This window comes from Acomys minous (assembly GCF_964271855.1).
Source record: "Acomys minous genome assembly, chromosome: 3".
In the NCBI taxonomy this organism is placed as follows: domain Eukaryota; kingdom Metazoa; phylum Chordata; class Mammalia; order Rodentia; family Muridae; genus Acomys; species Acomys minous.
The window spans coordinates 84490934-84508284 of record NC_140485.1 but is presented as its reverse complement, the minus strand read 5'-3'; positions in this window follow the sequence as shown (position 1 = coordinate 84508284).

Below are 17351 nucleotides of genomic sequence, written 5' to 3'. Positions count from 1 at the left end.
CTGTCAGTATGATGGTGCATGCCTGTCAGTATGATGGTGCATGCCTGTCAGTATGATGGTGCATGCCTGTCAGTATGAGGGTGCATGCCTGTCAGTATGATGGTGCGTGCCTGTCAGTATGATGGTACATGCCTGTGATTCTAGCACAGGAGGGGGAGCAGAGGCACAAAGTTCAGAGTTCAAGGTCAACCGAGGCTACACGAGATCCTGTTTCAGAAAGACAGTAATAATAATAATATAATATAACAACAACAACAACCTTTGCCTAGAGAGAGAGGGAAGAAAGGAGGAAGGCAAGGCAAGCATAGAAGACTTTCTCTCTGAGCTGGGTTCTATGCTTGTTAGCTCTGTTTCTTAACAATTAAACTTTATTATACAACCCAACTAGCTTACACAAGAAGGAAAAAAGGTTAAAGGGACAAAAGAGTGAACCTTCCGGTATCCGTTCCACGGGACGGGTCCTTAGGTGTCTCTCTGGCCCGCGTGCTGGTCCGGCCTGGTTGCTGCTCCCCACGCTCTCTCACCCGGGCTGAACTTATTGTTCTTTCCTCCCCACCTGCCTGAGTCACATGGAAAGGGCGGTCTCCTTCTCCCGTTGAGGGTCAGTTAGGAAAATAGCCCAGGTGGGGTTCCCAGGTCTGCTTCCTAAATTCCAAGCCCAGGAAGGCTCCACTCAGTCTGTCACAAGGTATTCATGGGGTGCCCCAAGGGTAAAGCCCGCCAAGACTGCTTCCACCTGTGACAAAGCTCAATCTTTCCCACATATGCTTATAAGGAAAGGTGTTAATTGGCCCTGACAAATTTTTTTATGTAATTAGTGTCATCAAAAATCACTCCTTTTAAAAAAAGATTTATTTATTATTTGTACAGTATTCTGCCCACATGTGTGCCTGCCTACCACAAGAAGGCACCAGATCTCATTACCAGTAGTTGTAAGCCACGAAGTGGTTGCTGGGAATTGAACTCAGGACCTTTGGAACAGCAGATGGTGCTCTCAACCTCTGAGCCATCTCTCCAGCCAAAAATCACTTTTTTTTTTTTTTTGGTTTTTCAAGACAGGGTTTCCCTGTGTAGCCTTGGCTGTCCTGGACTCACTTTGTAGACCAGGCTAGCCTCAAAATCACAGCGATTCACCTGCCTCTGCCTCCTGAGTGCTGGAATTAAAGGCATGTGCCACCACGCCTGGCAAAAAATCATTTCTAAAACTCCTTCAAACACTGGAACCTGAAGGAGAGATAAGCCTGTTTTTTAGGATCCCAAGTGTGGAATCAGAATGGTCTTGTGAGAGAACAGGTGAGGTTAATCCATTAGAAGACCGATCACTTCGTGCAGGAGCTTGATTGTTGCCAGCTGAAAAGATCCCGTAAACAGACCCTGGGAGGAGATATATAAATGAGCCCAGAACTGGAAGCGGGGCCTTTTAGAGACTTGGGATAGTTTTGACTGTTCATCGCTCCACTTTCAGATGCTCCTTAAAAGAACCACTGGAGGAAAGGCTTCAGGGCTTCAGCTCCTGCTGAGGTTCCGGGTTCTGGTTACTCCAGGTTCCAACAGAAAAAATCCTGCTGATTACGCCAGGACAATTTTTCCTTGGAATTGATATCCTTATGGTTTTGTTACTGTGTTCCTTAATCCTCTTTTCCTATTGTTTTGGTTAGTCGGGTTATAAGTAACGTACACTTGGTTAATAAGTTGTAATAAAATATATTGGATTAAAAAATGGAGCCTACAGGAACCCACATGGTGGCCGCAAGGCTATGCAGTATCTAGCTCCTCTCAGCAAGTACCATCTTCCACGACATCCTTCATACTCGGCTCCAGCCATAATGACCTCTCTTCACCGACTACTGCGCCTTTGCACAACATGGATGGCGCTCCCTGCACTTCCCCTCACTCTTTCTACAAGGATGCCTTTCTTCCTAAGGATTGTCTGAGGATGCTACCATCCCCGCTGCCTGGCTTTCCTATTGTCTGACACCTTCAGTGTCTCCCAGTCCATTATCACTCAACAAACACTGGCCCAAGTGTTTCTGTGGGCACCAGGAAGTGACAGCTCTGTTCTCTGCACCCTATTGTCTGCCCAAGGTTACCCAGCCAGCAGGTTGGGGGTAAAGAGGAATGTCAGCATCTGTCCCCAGAGCTCACGGTCTGCATACCACCCTGCACTATCTTTAACAGAATAGCGCCATTGTCCCTGCCATACTAGACTGAGGGTCAAACCAAAGCCTGGGAACATGTGCTCAATGGGAGAGATGACCATCTCAAATACGTAGAGCTGGGGCTATGAGGCTTCCATGCTGTGAATTGTGTTCCACGGTCCTTCCATGCACAGATGGTGACAATGACAGTATACGAGCTCTGCCGGCCTTCCTTGGGAAATAGGTAAAGCAAACCTGACTCTGCACTTGAAAGCCTCAGGTGAGGGGAAGGAGGTCCCCCCAACACTGCAAGAACTCCCTGGCTTGAAGGACACATGGTTAACAGGAAGGCCTTGATACAGCCTCACTCTCTCTGCCACCGGTGCCTGGGAAACGGTATGCCACCCATGTTCTCGATAGCCTTGTTGAAGATGTCTAGATGGAAAAGCCAGCCTGATTTCCTAACCCTCCATCAATGCAGAGGGAATTGTCCTTCCCGAAACTAACACCATGGCCAGAGTTTTCAAAATAAAAATCTGAGGTGGGGAAGTCAGTTCTGTGGTAAAGCACTCGTCTTGCACATATGAAGATATGAGGAACCTATGTACAAAGCCAGACATGGAAGCACATGCCTGCGGCCCTAGTCCTGAGCAGGGCAAAGGCTGCTGGATCCTGGGGGCTTGCCATCTGCCAGCCTTGCCAAAAGAAGAAACCTCTGCTCTGGTGAAGAGACCCTGTCTCAGTCAAGTAAGGTGAAAAGCAATAGAAGACATCTTGATGCCAGCTTTTAGCCTCTACATGTGCACACTCTCTCTGTGCCTCTGTCTCTCAGTCTCTGTCTGTCTGTCTGTCTGTCTGTCTGTCTGTCTGTCTGTCTGTCTGTCTCTTTCCCTCTCTCTGCATGGTGTGGCTGAAAAACTCAAATGAACAGGAAAGTAGATGTGCCCAGCACTAGCATCCATAGTGTAGCAACTCAAGACTGGCGAGGCCTTTAATCTTACTTGACTTTCAGGAGTTATCATCTCAAAGGGCATAAATCAAGTTGCCAGGAGAGAAAAGATCTGATATGCAGAGGGTATCCCCAAAACATCAATGGAAGGTAAATAAACAAAATGGAGGAATGGTTCTAGTCATGGAAGAACACTTAGGCCCATTAGAAGGGTTGCCTAGGAGGCTCCAAGGCACAATGCCAAGTCCTTCAGATATAAAAAGAAGGGTATGTAATAATACAATAGTCCCCAGCTTAGGGCATTTCTACTTTACAGTGGTGCAAACACATTTAATCACCATTTCTTGTTTTTGTGGGATATCCCACACTTTATTTTAAAATGTGCATTGTATTAGCTGGTTTTGCCCTAGAGGCCGAGTAAGTGTTCTGAGCACATCTAGTAAGGGAGGCTAAGCTAGTGCTTGGCTGGGCAGGTGTGAAATGCTTCCTCAGCTCAGAATATTTTCTACTTCAAATTAGTATCTGAGGAGTCAGATTAGAGACCCATACAGAGGGATGGGCAGGTCCTGCTGTTCACACCTTCCTGTGGTCCCTCCTGCTTAGGGTGAGACCTTTGACTTGCTCTTAAACAACAGGGCATCACATCTTTGCCACCGTCCCATGACACAAATTGTGACTCCTGTGAGTGCAGTTCTACCCTTGGCTCAAGCCTTGCCAGCTGTCATGTAGGTAAATCCCACGTGGCCAGCCACTGTGGAGTGGCTTCTGGGAGCTAAGGGCAACCTCTTTGCAACAGCCAGAAAGAAGTGAAAGGTCTCTATACCACAGTTTCAAGGATCTGATTTCTAGAACAGTGTAAGTTTAGAAGTAAGTCCTTCCCAAGTCAAGCCTCAGATGACAACATGGCTCCAGCTGACTTCCAAACTGCAGTTTTTTGAGATCCTGAGCAGGAAGGCAGCTCAGCCCTGGCCTCACTCCAGACCCATGGAAACTATGAGATCACGAGCACTCGGTGGGAGTCACAGAAACCAGGCTACAACATGGCCATACCTTCAGTCTTGGCTGCCCCCTCTCAAACACCTTTTGTAGGTCACCCAGGCTCATCTCAAACTGCTGGGTCCTTTGATGGATCTCCTTGCTCTTCTGCAGCGGGTCGCCAGAAGTCTCATTGTCTGGATCTACATGGATTGGCCAGCTGGGACAAATATGACCACAAGAACTAGGCACTAAGAAAGTTAGTTCTCCGAGCCAAATGTTTGTTGGCATGTTTGGTTTATAAGGGGGAATCTGTGAGGAAGTAGCTGAGTGCACAGTGTTGCTTACTGCTCAAAACAGTGGGGCTTCCTTATTAGTTCTGATGTGCTTTAATACTATGACAATGGAGAAAGGTCTAAAGTCCTTCTTGTGGTGGTGGGGAGGTAACCCCTGTCCTCTTATGGATGCTGTGTTTGGGTCAGCAAGGTTAGGTAACATGGGCTCCTTTTTTTGTTTTGTTTTTTAACTTTTAGTTTGCTTTATTTATTGAGAGAGAGCCTTGCCATGTAGCCCAAGCTGGCCTTCAGAGCCTCCTGTCTACCACCCAAGTGCTGGGGTTACTGGAGTCTGCCACCCAGCTTGCTTAAAACTCTTTAATGAACTGCAGCCACAGCAGAGGGGCAAACATGCTTGGGCTCCTATGGGTGTCCACTAAGTCCCTCATGATCTACACATGCTGATGAGCACCAGGCACTGCGGGCCCAACAAGGAACAGAGCTGAGAATCCTGCCTTCACAGAGCCAGATGGAGTTGACATTTTCCATCTCCCCGAGGCCAGCTAGGAACACCAGCACTGCCTCAGCCTTTCCCTGTCCTCCCTGTCCCTGCTTACTGCTCCTCTTGTTCGTTCTTCTTGATATCCACGTCCCAGCCCCCAGCCCAGCCCGAACTCTGGCCTATGGCAGGCTCAAGCAAATGCGTCCTCAATAAGCCTGGGATCTGCCTGTCCTTCCTTTCCAGTCCATCTCTCAACACTGGTATCAGTCTCTCTTCCTAGGAGGCAAATTCGACCATGACTTTGCCTGGCCCTGACAACTGCATAGCTGCTCCCTCCACTTCCGGCTCCTAAGCTTAGCATTCAGAGCCCTTCACAGACTCATTTCAACAGGCTTCTGCTTTTCAAGGCACATGCCATGCATGTCCCAGGCACCCCAACTGCACCCCAACAATCCAACAGAGCAGGTGGTCTGCTTCTTTGCCTGCATGCTATGCACACACTGCCCTCCTGCCCTGCGTCTAACCTCCACTTGTTGGCTCTGTTTCTTAACAATTAAACTTTATTATACAACCCAACTAGCTTACACAAAAGGGAAAACAGGCTAAAGGGAAAAAAAAAGTAAACCTTCGGTGTCCGTTCCATAGGACGGGTCCCTAGGTGTGTCTGGCCTGCACACTGCTCCGGCCTGTTCACTGACCCTCTTCCTGATCCGCATGCCCTCAAGCCCAGTCTGACCCTGCTGCTCCTCTCTCTGTCCCCTCCACTTGCCTGTCTGTCACATGCAAGGGGCGGTTGATTAGAAACACAATAGTCCAGGTGGAGTCCCCAGGTCTGCTTCCTGAATTCCAGGCCCAGGATGGCTCCACCCAGGCTATCTCAAGGTTACTCTCAGGGAGTATCCATGGTGTGTCCAAGGGCAAAGCACACCAAGACTGCTTTCACCTGTGATAAAGCTTACAATCCTTCCCACATCTCCCTTCTCTTTTAAAAAAATAATTAAGAACTATATACACAAATATACATATATACGGATTCATCAGGTATCAAGTACATAACCAAGTCCTTTTATACTTGTTAACCTGAAAGTATTCCACTATCCTACCAAAGAGAGTCCTTTTCCTTCATGAGAAATTGCAATTATCAATCTATAAATGTATTTTTAATTCTTAAACTAAAGCTTCTAGTAACACTGTGGCTATCTAGTCTTCAATCCCATTAAAGATCCAAGAAGGAAATTCTATCTAATAAAGGAAGTGCTGGCGGGCAACTTCCAAGTATGGATAGGACAGAGAGTAGACCGCTTGGACAGTCACCGGATTCTCTCCTTATTGGCCCAAAACATCCAACAAACTGCTTTTTGAAGCAGGAATTTTGATGGTCTGATCCATCTAGTCTCTTCAAAGCTGAACAGTCAACTTTCCAGCATTACTGTTGATCATTGCGGACAGTCAGTCTGTCATCAGCAGTAGAGATAAGAGCAGTTTCTCAGTCCAGTGACCATTCTGTCACCCTCATCTCTTGATGCCCCCATCTTCAATGATGCATACGGAGATGTGGCCAGGAACAGATGTCTCTGTCAGGAAAGCCCTCATCATTAAATGCCATATTCTGTGGATCTCTGAAGAGTTTGAAGACCAACTCTCAATCTATTCCTTTGAAGACATATACAAGAAATTAAACAATTTATCCCTGATCTTCCTGAATAGATTATTAAAAGTTTTTCATAAGACATTACCTTTTCGAATGAGTGGCACATGAATAATAGATTAAATAAACATTGAACAAAATGATCTTAAGTTTCTAACATACATACAATATATAGTATTTTGTCAACATATAACATACAATACATAAGGCAAAAAATGAATAGCAATATACAATTTAAGTTTGTATCAATGTGAAGCAAACGTTGAAGTCTTAAATTGCCATCAATCAAAACCTACAATACCAATGTAATATTTTTGAAATAAGCTACCTTTTATTCTATAAACCTATATCCTCCCATCCTTCAACTTGTATCCTCCCTTCCTTCCCCCTTTTTTCTTAATATTAGATGGGATAGAAAGCTAAGAGAGAAAGATAGAAGAAAGAAATCTCCCAAAGAAACTTTTATTAATTGTAACTAACCCCCTTAGGCAAAAATGAGCATTAGTAACCCACCAAAAACACCTACCCCACCTATTGGGAATGGGGGCATCGTGTTCTCAAAATTACTTTATGCTGTTTAGGAGAAAAATCTTTTTTGGGTACCCTAGAAAAATAATATATTGGCCAAGTGCTAGAAATGCTAGCTGTATCTGTTTTTGTCCAGTCTTTTTGGGATCAATCCTTTTGGCTAGCTGTTTTATTGTTACTATGCATGTAATTTCTGGAGGAAGCAGTAACATCAGAGGCAGAAGTTCGATCTTCATCATTGTCCTGTTTTTTTGTTCTGAAAGTAAGCAAACTTTTGAAATCATTAGTATAGGTATGTTAATACATATATAATTTTTTAAGGAAACATCAATTGAGGCACCTTGCTCGAGGTGCCAGAGGCATGTTTTTGGGGTTAAATCACCCAGGCTGTCTGCTTCTTTTTCAGCGTTGTCCCACTTTTTGCAAATAATACAGGGCTCTAACTGCATGTATACCAACAGGACAGAAGAGGGCATTAGTTCTCCAAGCTGTATGAAACAATGTCAAGTTGTAAGAACCAGGTAGCTCTTAAGATTCACTTGCTATATGGTCAGATCTAATCTTTATAAGTTTGGTTGGTAGCCATATTTTTTTACTCCCTGTGGAAACATAGATACCCGCGCCCCCATATCAAAACTATTGCAGGTTTCCATTTTATACTCGACAAATCTTTGTAGAATATTGGTTGTCCCAGCTCCTCAATTTTTTCTATCACCCAATGTCTTTCCGCAACTAATGTCTCTTCATCATTAACATTAGGAAAATTTAGAGTCAACAAAGCATTATTTAATCGGTCCCTGGGTGTCTTTACCCTTCTCTTTTGTTGAATAAGCATTTTAAAAAAGGTACGATTAACTCTTTTCACAACTGTTTGTCCTGTGGGGTTGTGAGGTATACCAGTAACATGTTTTATATTATAATACATAAAGAAGTTTTTCATCTTAAGGGACACATATGCAGGAGCATTGTCAGTCTTGATTTGTGCAGGTATTCCCATAAATGCCATTATTTCCAGTAAATGAGTAATCACACAGTCAGCCCTTTCAGAACTTAAGGCAGTTGCCAATTGAAAATCTGAATATGTATCAATGGTATGATGCACATACCTCATTGTTTTTTGGGTATCTATTGTTAATGTCTCCCAAATAGTTACTACAAGCTTTTTGTCAATCTTTATTAATTACCCATAATGACATAATCTCAAAATCAGTTAAGAAGCACTACAATTTCTGCTGGGTCCATCCCTGACAGTTGGCGCAATCTTATTCTTCCCTTTGTAATTAATTCAGAAAATTTCTCTATGTATGTTTTCAATGTTTTGTTTTGTTTATTTGCCAGGAATATCTATTCTGATTCTGTCTTCCCTTTGCTTAAGAAGCACAGTAGGAGAATGTTTTGAAGGCAAAATAACCAGAATGCAACCAAGTTCAGGATCAGTTCTATCCACATATGCCTATTGAAGTTTTTGCTCCACCAGAATTAACTCCTTTTCTGCCTCAGCGGTTAGACACCTTGGACTGTTTAAATCTGAATCCCCTTGTAATGTTTGAAACAAGTTACTTAACTCATAGGTAGCTAACCCAATTGTAGGCCTTAACCAGTTAATATCTCCCAATAATCTTTGAAAGTCATTAAGAGTTTGCAATTGATCTCTTCGGATCTTTACCTTTTGTGGTCGAATTTTTTGTTCAGTTATTTTATAGCCTAAATAAGTAATTGAATCTCCTCTTTGTATTTTTTCCACATCAATCTGTAATTCCCAGCATGGCAGAATTCTTTGTGGTTCCTGAAACATTTTTTCTAAAACACTAGGATCAGAATCAGCTAGCAGACTATCATCCATGTAATGGTATATGATAGATTGAGGAAACTGCCTATGAATTATTTTTAAAGGTTGTTGCACAAAATACTGGCATAAAGTTGGGCTATTCAACATTCCCTGTGGAAGTACCTTCCAATGTTATCTCTTCATTGGAGAATTACTGTTTAGAGTAGGTACTGAGAAAGCAAACCTTTTCCTGTCCTTCTCATGTAGAGGTATGGTGAAAAAAAACAATCTTTTAAATCAATTGTAATTATATGCCAAGACCTAGGTAGCAAGGAAGGCAAAGGGTTGAAGCGAACCCATGGGTTGAATCACCTTCTTTATGACCCTCAATCTGTTATCATTCTCCATCCACCTGATTTCTCTCTTACCACAAACAGGGGAATTCCAGGGACTGGAAAATTCTTTGATGTGTTGAGCCTCCAGCTGCTCTTTTACTAAACAGTGAAGCACCTGCAACTTTTGTTAAGGGCCACTGCTCCTGCCATACAGGTCTGTTTGAAATCCATTTTAGGGGCAGGGCTGTTGGTATCTAGCAGTGGCCCCTTATAAATTTTGACACTCTAAACCTGAAAAGTTTTGAGGTTGGACACTGGGCATAGCTTGTGGTCACCCCTATCACTTACATTAATCTCTTCCCCAGAAGCGCATACCAATTCACCCCTAGTTTCAACATTGTTTATCTCTGTATTTGTAGAATAGTAATCTGAGTACCCCATTGTTGTAAGCGATCTCTTCCCCACAGATTTATGGGAATGTCAGCCACATAGGGTTTCAGCCTCCCTGTCTGCCCTTCTGGTCCCACACCCTCAAGCCACTGTACACTTTGTTTTATTTGAGATAACTTACCAATTCCTACAATTTCTGTATAAACCTTATTAAGTGGCCAATTTTGGTTCCAAGACTTCTGACACATGAGTGAGATGTCGGCTCCACTGTCCACCAAGCCTTCTATTTTAACACCATTAAATTGCATAATTAACTTAGGTCTCTGATAATTAATTACTGTTTGTCAGAATACACATGTCACTGTGCTTCCAAGCACACCAGTCTTTTCCACTGGAGCAGCTTTACCCTTAATGTAAGGAAACAGTAGGAGTTGCGCAATTCTATCCCCAGCATTGATTTTCATCTCTTTCTTTACACATGCCATGATTTTTTGTTTCCTCCTTAGAATCTCCATCTATAATACCAGGATGCACAATAAAACCATGAGAAGTTAGCCCACTTCTTCCCAGAACCATTCCTACTGTGCCTGAAGGCAAATGACCGAAAACACCAGTATTTAATTTGTAGCATTCATCCTGGGGACAGAGGGTAAGAGACATATTTGAAGCCAGATCCAAGGCTGCACTGCCTTCAGTAGCATGCACTAGATCACTAATACTCAGTTCCCATTTTCCTGCGGGTTTGTCACTTCTGGACTGGCCAAACAAATTCGGCTGGCATTGTTTACGGGGGGCCGAGCCAATGGCCCCCTCCTGCCGTTTCCCGTCAGCAAGATAGTGCCTTGCACATCTCTCTTAGACTGACAATCCCGAGATCAATGTTTCCCTTTCACACAGCAACTACAGTACCCTGGAAGTCTTAACATCTTATTACCATCATGACCAGAACCTTCTTGTTCCCGCCTACGAGTTATGTTTTCTTCCAGGTTATTGCGCTTTCTATCTCTACAGTTTCTTTGCACATGACCAATTTTACCACAATTAAAGCACCGAGTATTATGACATCTGGGCTCTCTGGCTAAAGCTTGTTCCATAATATTATTTTGATATTCCTAAGAGATAATATTAACTGTCTCCGTTACCCAGTCATCTAATGGAGCACCTCTTTCCTTTAATGGTCTAAGCACCCTCTTACATTCAGTATTTGCATTCTCATGAGCCATGATAAGTTTTTAAAAGATTTATTTATTTATTATTTATTGTATATGAGCATTTTTATCTGAAGAGGGCATCAGATCACACTACAGATGATTGTGAGCCATCATGTGGTTGCTGGGAATTGAACTCAGGACCTCTGGAAAGGCAGGCGGTGCTCTAAACCACTGAGCCATCTTTCCAACCCGCCATGATAAGTTTTAATGCCTGTTTGGTGTCAGAATCTGGCAACACTCTATCCATAGCAGATTCTAATCTCTGTAAAAATTCTGTAAAGGGTTCCAGAGGTCCTTGGAATACTTTAGTAAAAGGAATAGTTGTTTCCCCAGGCTCCTCTACCAGTTTCCAAGCTCTCAAGGCTGCCTTACAACATTGTTTAATCACTCTATCTTCAGCCTCAATTTGTTCTCTTAAATTAGTATATTGTCCTTCACCAAGCAATTGATATCTATTAATATTTATTCCCTGTGTCGTATTTTTTGTTCTATTCTTATAGCCTCTGTTCACCACCATGATAACCACTGTAACTGTTGTGCTGCTTCCAATACCGCTGAAGCTAAATTTTTTTCAATCTTGGGGAATAAGTCTATTCTGCGTGGCCCAGCTGTTTAACATTTGTTTAATGAAGGCAGAGTGCATACCATATTTGATGACGGATTTCTTAAAATGTTTTAAATCCATTATGTCTACAGGACGCCAGGCCACTTCATCATAGCCCTCAGCACCATTTTGCACGGGCACATGTCTTACAGTGACTGGAAAAGCTGAAGGAGTGGGCGACTCTAGAGGTGTCCTCCACTGGGACATTTACTTCCAAAGACCTTTTGGTCCGTCTGCCTTCCTTTGCCTCTGGTTTCTGACCTTCTCCACCCTGTTTAACCAAAGGTGCCTTCTGCTTTTCCAACCCTTCCAGTTTTTTCTGCATTTTCCCCATTTGTTCAGTCAAGTCAGTAATTCTTTCCAAAAGGATAGAGCTTATTGACTCTTCTGGTTTTTTCTGGCTTTTTGGTCTCTCTATTTTCTGTCCTTCATCACTCCCAATTACCAAAAATTCTATTCACTTTCCCATCCCTTCATTTTTTTTCTCAGTCTTTCTATCTGTTCAGTCAAATCTGCAATCTTTTCCAAAAGGATAGAATTTACTGACCCTTCTGGCTTTTCTGTTATTAGCCTTTCTTTTAATCTTTCTAAGAATGAAATACAATAAAAGAACAATGAAAAAACAGAGAATTCCCTCTAAGTATAAGGCAGGAAAGAGTTTTGCAACGGCAGTTGCAACTTTGCTGATACCCTAAAACAGCATTTCTTTACCTTCGAATTCTGAATCTTCCCTCATACCATTAGAAACTGTGGAACCCATCAGGCCCCACGTTGGGTGTCACTTGTTGGCTCTGTTTCTTAACAATTAAACTTTATTATACAACCCAACTAGCTTACACAAAAGGGAAAAAAGAGTGAACCTTCGGTGTCTGTTCCAAAGGATGGGTCCCTAGGTGTCTCTGGCCTGCACGCTGCTCCAGCCTGTTCACTGACCCTCTTCCCGATCCACATGCCCTCAAGCCCAGTCTGACCCTGCTGCTCCCCTCTCTGTCCCCTCCACTTGCCTGTCTGTCACATACAAGGGGTGGTCTCCCTCTCCCATTGAGGGTCGATTAGAAACACAATAGTCCAGGTGGAGTCCCCAGGTCTGCTTCCTGAATTCCAGGTCCAGGATGGCTCCACCCAGGCTATCTCAAGGTTACTCTCAGGGAGTATCCATGGTGTGTCCAAGGGCAAAGCCCACCAAGACTGCTTTCACCTGTGATAAAGTTTACACTCCTTCCCACATTCACTTGCCAGCACTTTCTCTAAGCAACTTTTTCTTAACCTTCAGTTAAGAGCCACCACTACCAGCCCTAACATTCCCCAGGCTCTGATCACATTTGCCACTCTGGCATGTCTCCCATCTATACACGCAGACAGCAGGCTTGAGAGGAAGCCCATGACTACAGAGTCCTAGACTCTGTAGTTGGGTTGGAATTACAAAAACTCTCCCACTTTGAAGCTATTTTATCTTGGGCATTTCTCATCACCTCTCTGAGTCACAGATTTCTCCACCTGAAAAACAGAAATCCATAGCACCCAGCCTGCAGGGTTCTCAAGACATAAATGACACAGGAAACCACATGAAGCCCCAAGAAAGTGGCTTCACAGTAAATGGTGGCTCTTGTGACATATCTTGGAATGAGATTTAGGAAGATGAGGGATACATTCAGTAAACTTAATCACAATTTGCACTGTCTCTATATTACCTGGTTCCATGCACTGAACAGATAATGTGATATACATCTGGCTTGATGATAACGTATATAATCCACCTCACCACTATCACTACTTTGCTAGACAAAATTAAGTGTCAGCCATGAACAGACTGTGAATTGATATCCTCGTGTGTGTGGCATTTGGTCAGTGCTGTGCTCTCAAAGAAAACGCCAAGTTAAATGTGAGATGATGAAAGCACACACCAGCAATCCCAGCCAGCACCTGGTAGGCTGAGGCAGGGCAGCCACAAATGTGAGGCTAGCCTAGGCTTCATAATGTAACCCTGATTGTGTGTCTTTAATCCCAGCACTCAGAAGGCAGAGGCAGGCAGATCTCTGTGAGTTCAAGGCCAGCCTGATCTACATAGTGAGTTCTAGGCCAGCCAGAGTTACATAATGAGACACTGTGTCCAAAAAAAAAAAAAAAAAAAAAAAAAGCAAAGCAGTAGGACTGGAGATACAGGCCAGTATCGAACATGCCTGGCTTACTGAAGGTCCTGGGCTCCAGCCTTAGTATTGGGGTGCGGAGGAGAGGAGAAGGGAGAAGAGGAGCCTGCTTCTTAGGCTCACCTAAGTTACCATGTGGCCCTATTAATACCTAGGTTTGCAAGCCTGGTGCAGAACATAGTGGACCTATGCTGGTGACATCTTGGAGGGCAGTGGACTTGGAGGCTGGCAGGTGACATTTCGCATGGCTCCCGAGTGCCCTCTCCTTCTGCTCACTGTGCTGCGTTCTTACCTTTTGAGGCTGAGGGTTCTCTCCTAACTTCTCAGAAGACATTCTTGGCCTAAGATGAGTGATCACAGACGCTTTAACGCAAGTCTTCAGAACTGACCTAGGAGGTTGGAAAAAGTCAAAGGAGACAATGGCTGCCTCTTTGGTGGGCATGTGATGATCCCGTGAGCCATTCACTACTAAGGAGAAGCAGATCCAGAGGTAGATACGCATCCAAGGTCCTGCCGAGGGCCTTCCACTAAACACACACACCCCCAACACACTCCAGCCATGTTTCTAATGAGAGGTTAAGAGATCGGGGCACTAGACCAGCAGGGACCCCAGACCTGATGAGAGTTAGGAGGCATTCTCAGAGAGCAGAATTGCCAGCAATGCAGAAGAAACTGCCAAAACCAGGGGACTGACAAGTAAGCCATGTGACTGGACCACAGGGCTCCTAGGAGGCATCAGGGAGAGAGGGAACGTGGAGAGAAAATAGAAGGAAAACAAGGCAAATGAAAGATCATACACATCTGGCTCGGAAGACTGAATGACATGAAGGGCAGTAGGGAAGGCAATGGGGAGAAACACGGAAGACTGGCCGAGAAGTCCTCTCCAGTGGTGTCTTGACAATTCTCAAGTCAGGACCAAGGGAAAGCGAGAAGCCAAGATCCAGAGTAACCAAGGGGAATGGCAGAAACTTCTCCAGAAAAAGGAGCAGGGAGGGAAAGGGACATGAGGCAAGTCATGGTGACCACTCAGCCAGAAATAAAACTCAAATATCTGAAAATTTGGGGATTGATAAGCTTTGGGCATAGATACATTTAGTGAACAGAAAAAAGAAACACAAAAGACAGCTAAGATGTGGTATTAAAAAAAAAAAAAAAAAAAACAAACAAACCACTGAACCAGGAGTGGTAGCACACGGTGTATCACTGAGTTCGAGGTGTGCATCATCACACTTGGCTTGCTTTTTGTTTTTTAGTGTGGGTTCTAAGGATCAAACTTAGGTCCTGGGTATGCAAGGCAATATTTTATGGCTAAGTCACTCCCCAGCCCCTCAAAACTAAGTTTTGTAAGAGATGTGTATCCCTTGTATCTAGAGGAATGAGGTTTGAGTTTACCACATAAGCCAAGAGGACTTAGTAAGTTTATCAACTGTCTTTACCCAAGAGAGTGTAAGATACGTACTTGTGAGGCAGGAACTGCTGAGGACTTGCTTATGACGCTCCAATGTTACAGAGTTTTGGGTGACTGCTCAAGCAGCAAACTGTCTCTGTAATCTTCTCATTTGGGAAGCTAACCTCCACTCCCTGTACACTCAGGTAATTAATTTTACTTCTTCTCAAGTCTCTGATGTGGTTGAAGACCAGATAGGTTAATTTTACAATTAAGCTTAGTTGTTTAGGGGTTACGATGTTTTTAGGTCTAGATAGACGTTTTAAGTTAATAAAGATGTGATATAGATACTGATTTACATTCAGAATTTTAGACTCACCAAGATAGGAAAGATGTTCTCTTCAAGGCAACTAAATACAAATAGTGAAAACACTAAGAAGGTAACATTTATATAATTCCTGATTGTTTCATGGTTCTTCTTGCTATAGGTAGGTTACTGTACATATGTGTAATAATATAAATGTATATGTAAAAAATTAAAAAATATTTAATAAAAAAAAGAGATGTATATCTAAGTGACAGTTGGTCCTGGTGAAAATGTGGAGCCAGAGGAACACTCCTCTATTGCTGGTGGGAGTGCAAACTTGGTGGCAACTATGGAAATCAGTGTGGCTGTTCCTCACAAAGATGGGAATTAATTGATCTACCTGAAGATCCAGCTAGATCACTCTTGAGCATATAGTGAAAGGACACTTCATCCTACCACAAGGACATGTTCATTGCTGCTCTAGTCATAATAGTCAGAAATAAGAAATGATCTAAGTGTCCCTCGACAGAAGAATGGATAAAGTATGATACATTTTATACAACGTAGTATTACTGAGCTGTTTTTTAAAAATGATGGCATCATCAAATGTGCAGGCAATGGGTGGAACTAGAAAAAAACCATCCTGAGGTAACCCAGACCCAGAAAGACAAATATGGTGTATATTTACTTCTATCTGGATATTAGCTGCTAAATAAACTATAACCATGCTACACTCTATAGACCCAGAGACAATAGGCAGAGAGGGGGTAGCACATGGATCTCCCTAGGAGGGGAAACTCCACTTTACAGGTGGAAAGGAGCATATGGGGGGCAGGGGAGCTGAAAATGGAGGATCAGGTGCCAAGTGGGAGGGGAGATGGGGCTGAGGAGGGAATGGGGGGATAACTAGGACTGATAAGCATTTGAGAGTCATATTAAATGACTCCTAATGATATTCTGCTATACTCAAGACTGGTGCCTTATTCAGCCATTTCCTACTGCAGCAGATAGGAACAAATACAGAGACCCGCAGCAAGACTTTCTGATTTCCCCAGAACCAAAGAGAAAAGAGGACCAAAGGAGAAATGAAGATGGAGGGGAGAGGAACTTGGAAGTCCAGAAGGAAGGAGGAAACAGGCAATTCTACTTATATTTAGAATCACAGAGCAAGTGAGATTTCCAGTCATACCCACTGCTGTTAACACACCCAAGAGTTCTGTTCAGAACAGACTACAAGGGGAGAGCAAAGACGGTACAATAGATCCAGAAGTGGGAAGTATGCTAGCACAGGAAGGGCACAGCTGACATGTTACATTGTAATTGGTCGGCATGCAGTGATAGGGCAGATGAATCAAGGCTGACATTTGTCCCAGAAATGAAGAGATACTTACTTCTGGTTCCGATTCAGGCTCTGGTGTCAGGCAAATGACTCTCAAGACCAAAGTCTCCGATTTTCAGAGGATATTCACCCTGACCCAATTTATCTCCACAGTTAAACACAGATTGCTATCGGTTTTCAACTCTCGTTTCATTTGTAAGCTCTTGGCAGAGATGAGACAGAGAAGGCTTCTAACTGACAGCAGAGTTGGCTGACCAAATTTAGAAACAGAGAACTGAGCAAATTCCATACAAGTAAACATGAAGGTAACATCAGAATCTACACCAAACAGCCATTTTTTACCTAGTTTGAAACCTTTTACTAATGAAATTGAGCTCACAGAGGTCAACAACAGCACATAGCACCAGGACAAACACGGAGACAAAGCCATCCACAGGATAAGAACTGGCCCAGGAGCTTCCCTCTCAAGGAATCATGGGAAACACTGGGCCTGGAGCCCTATGCTAAAGCAGGTTCACCAAACCAAAAGGCCAACTGGTTCCCCCAGTTCAGAGAGCAAACAATGCAAAGGCTCTCTGACCCCCCCCAATTTCTACATCCGCTACCATTATTTGAGAAGAGAAAGGCAGTAAGAGAGATACAAGATGGGGGAACAGCCTGGACTTGCTATCTTCATCAGTCTTCACTATGGAAAATCTGCCAGAGCTAGCTGATGAAAGATCTCAAAATAACAAAAAGATTTAAGGTTCTGGACTAAGGAGACTACAAATGGGTCTCTAAGGCCAGATCCACTCACGCAGACAAACTAATGAAGCTATGTGGCAACAATGCCAACAGGAAGCCCCTAA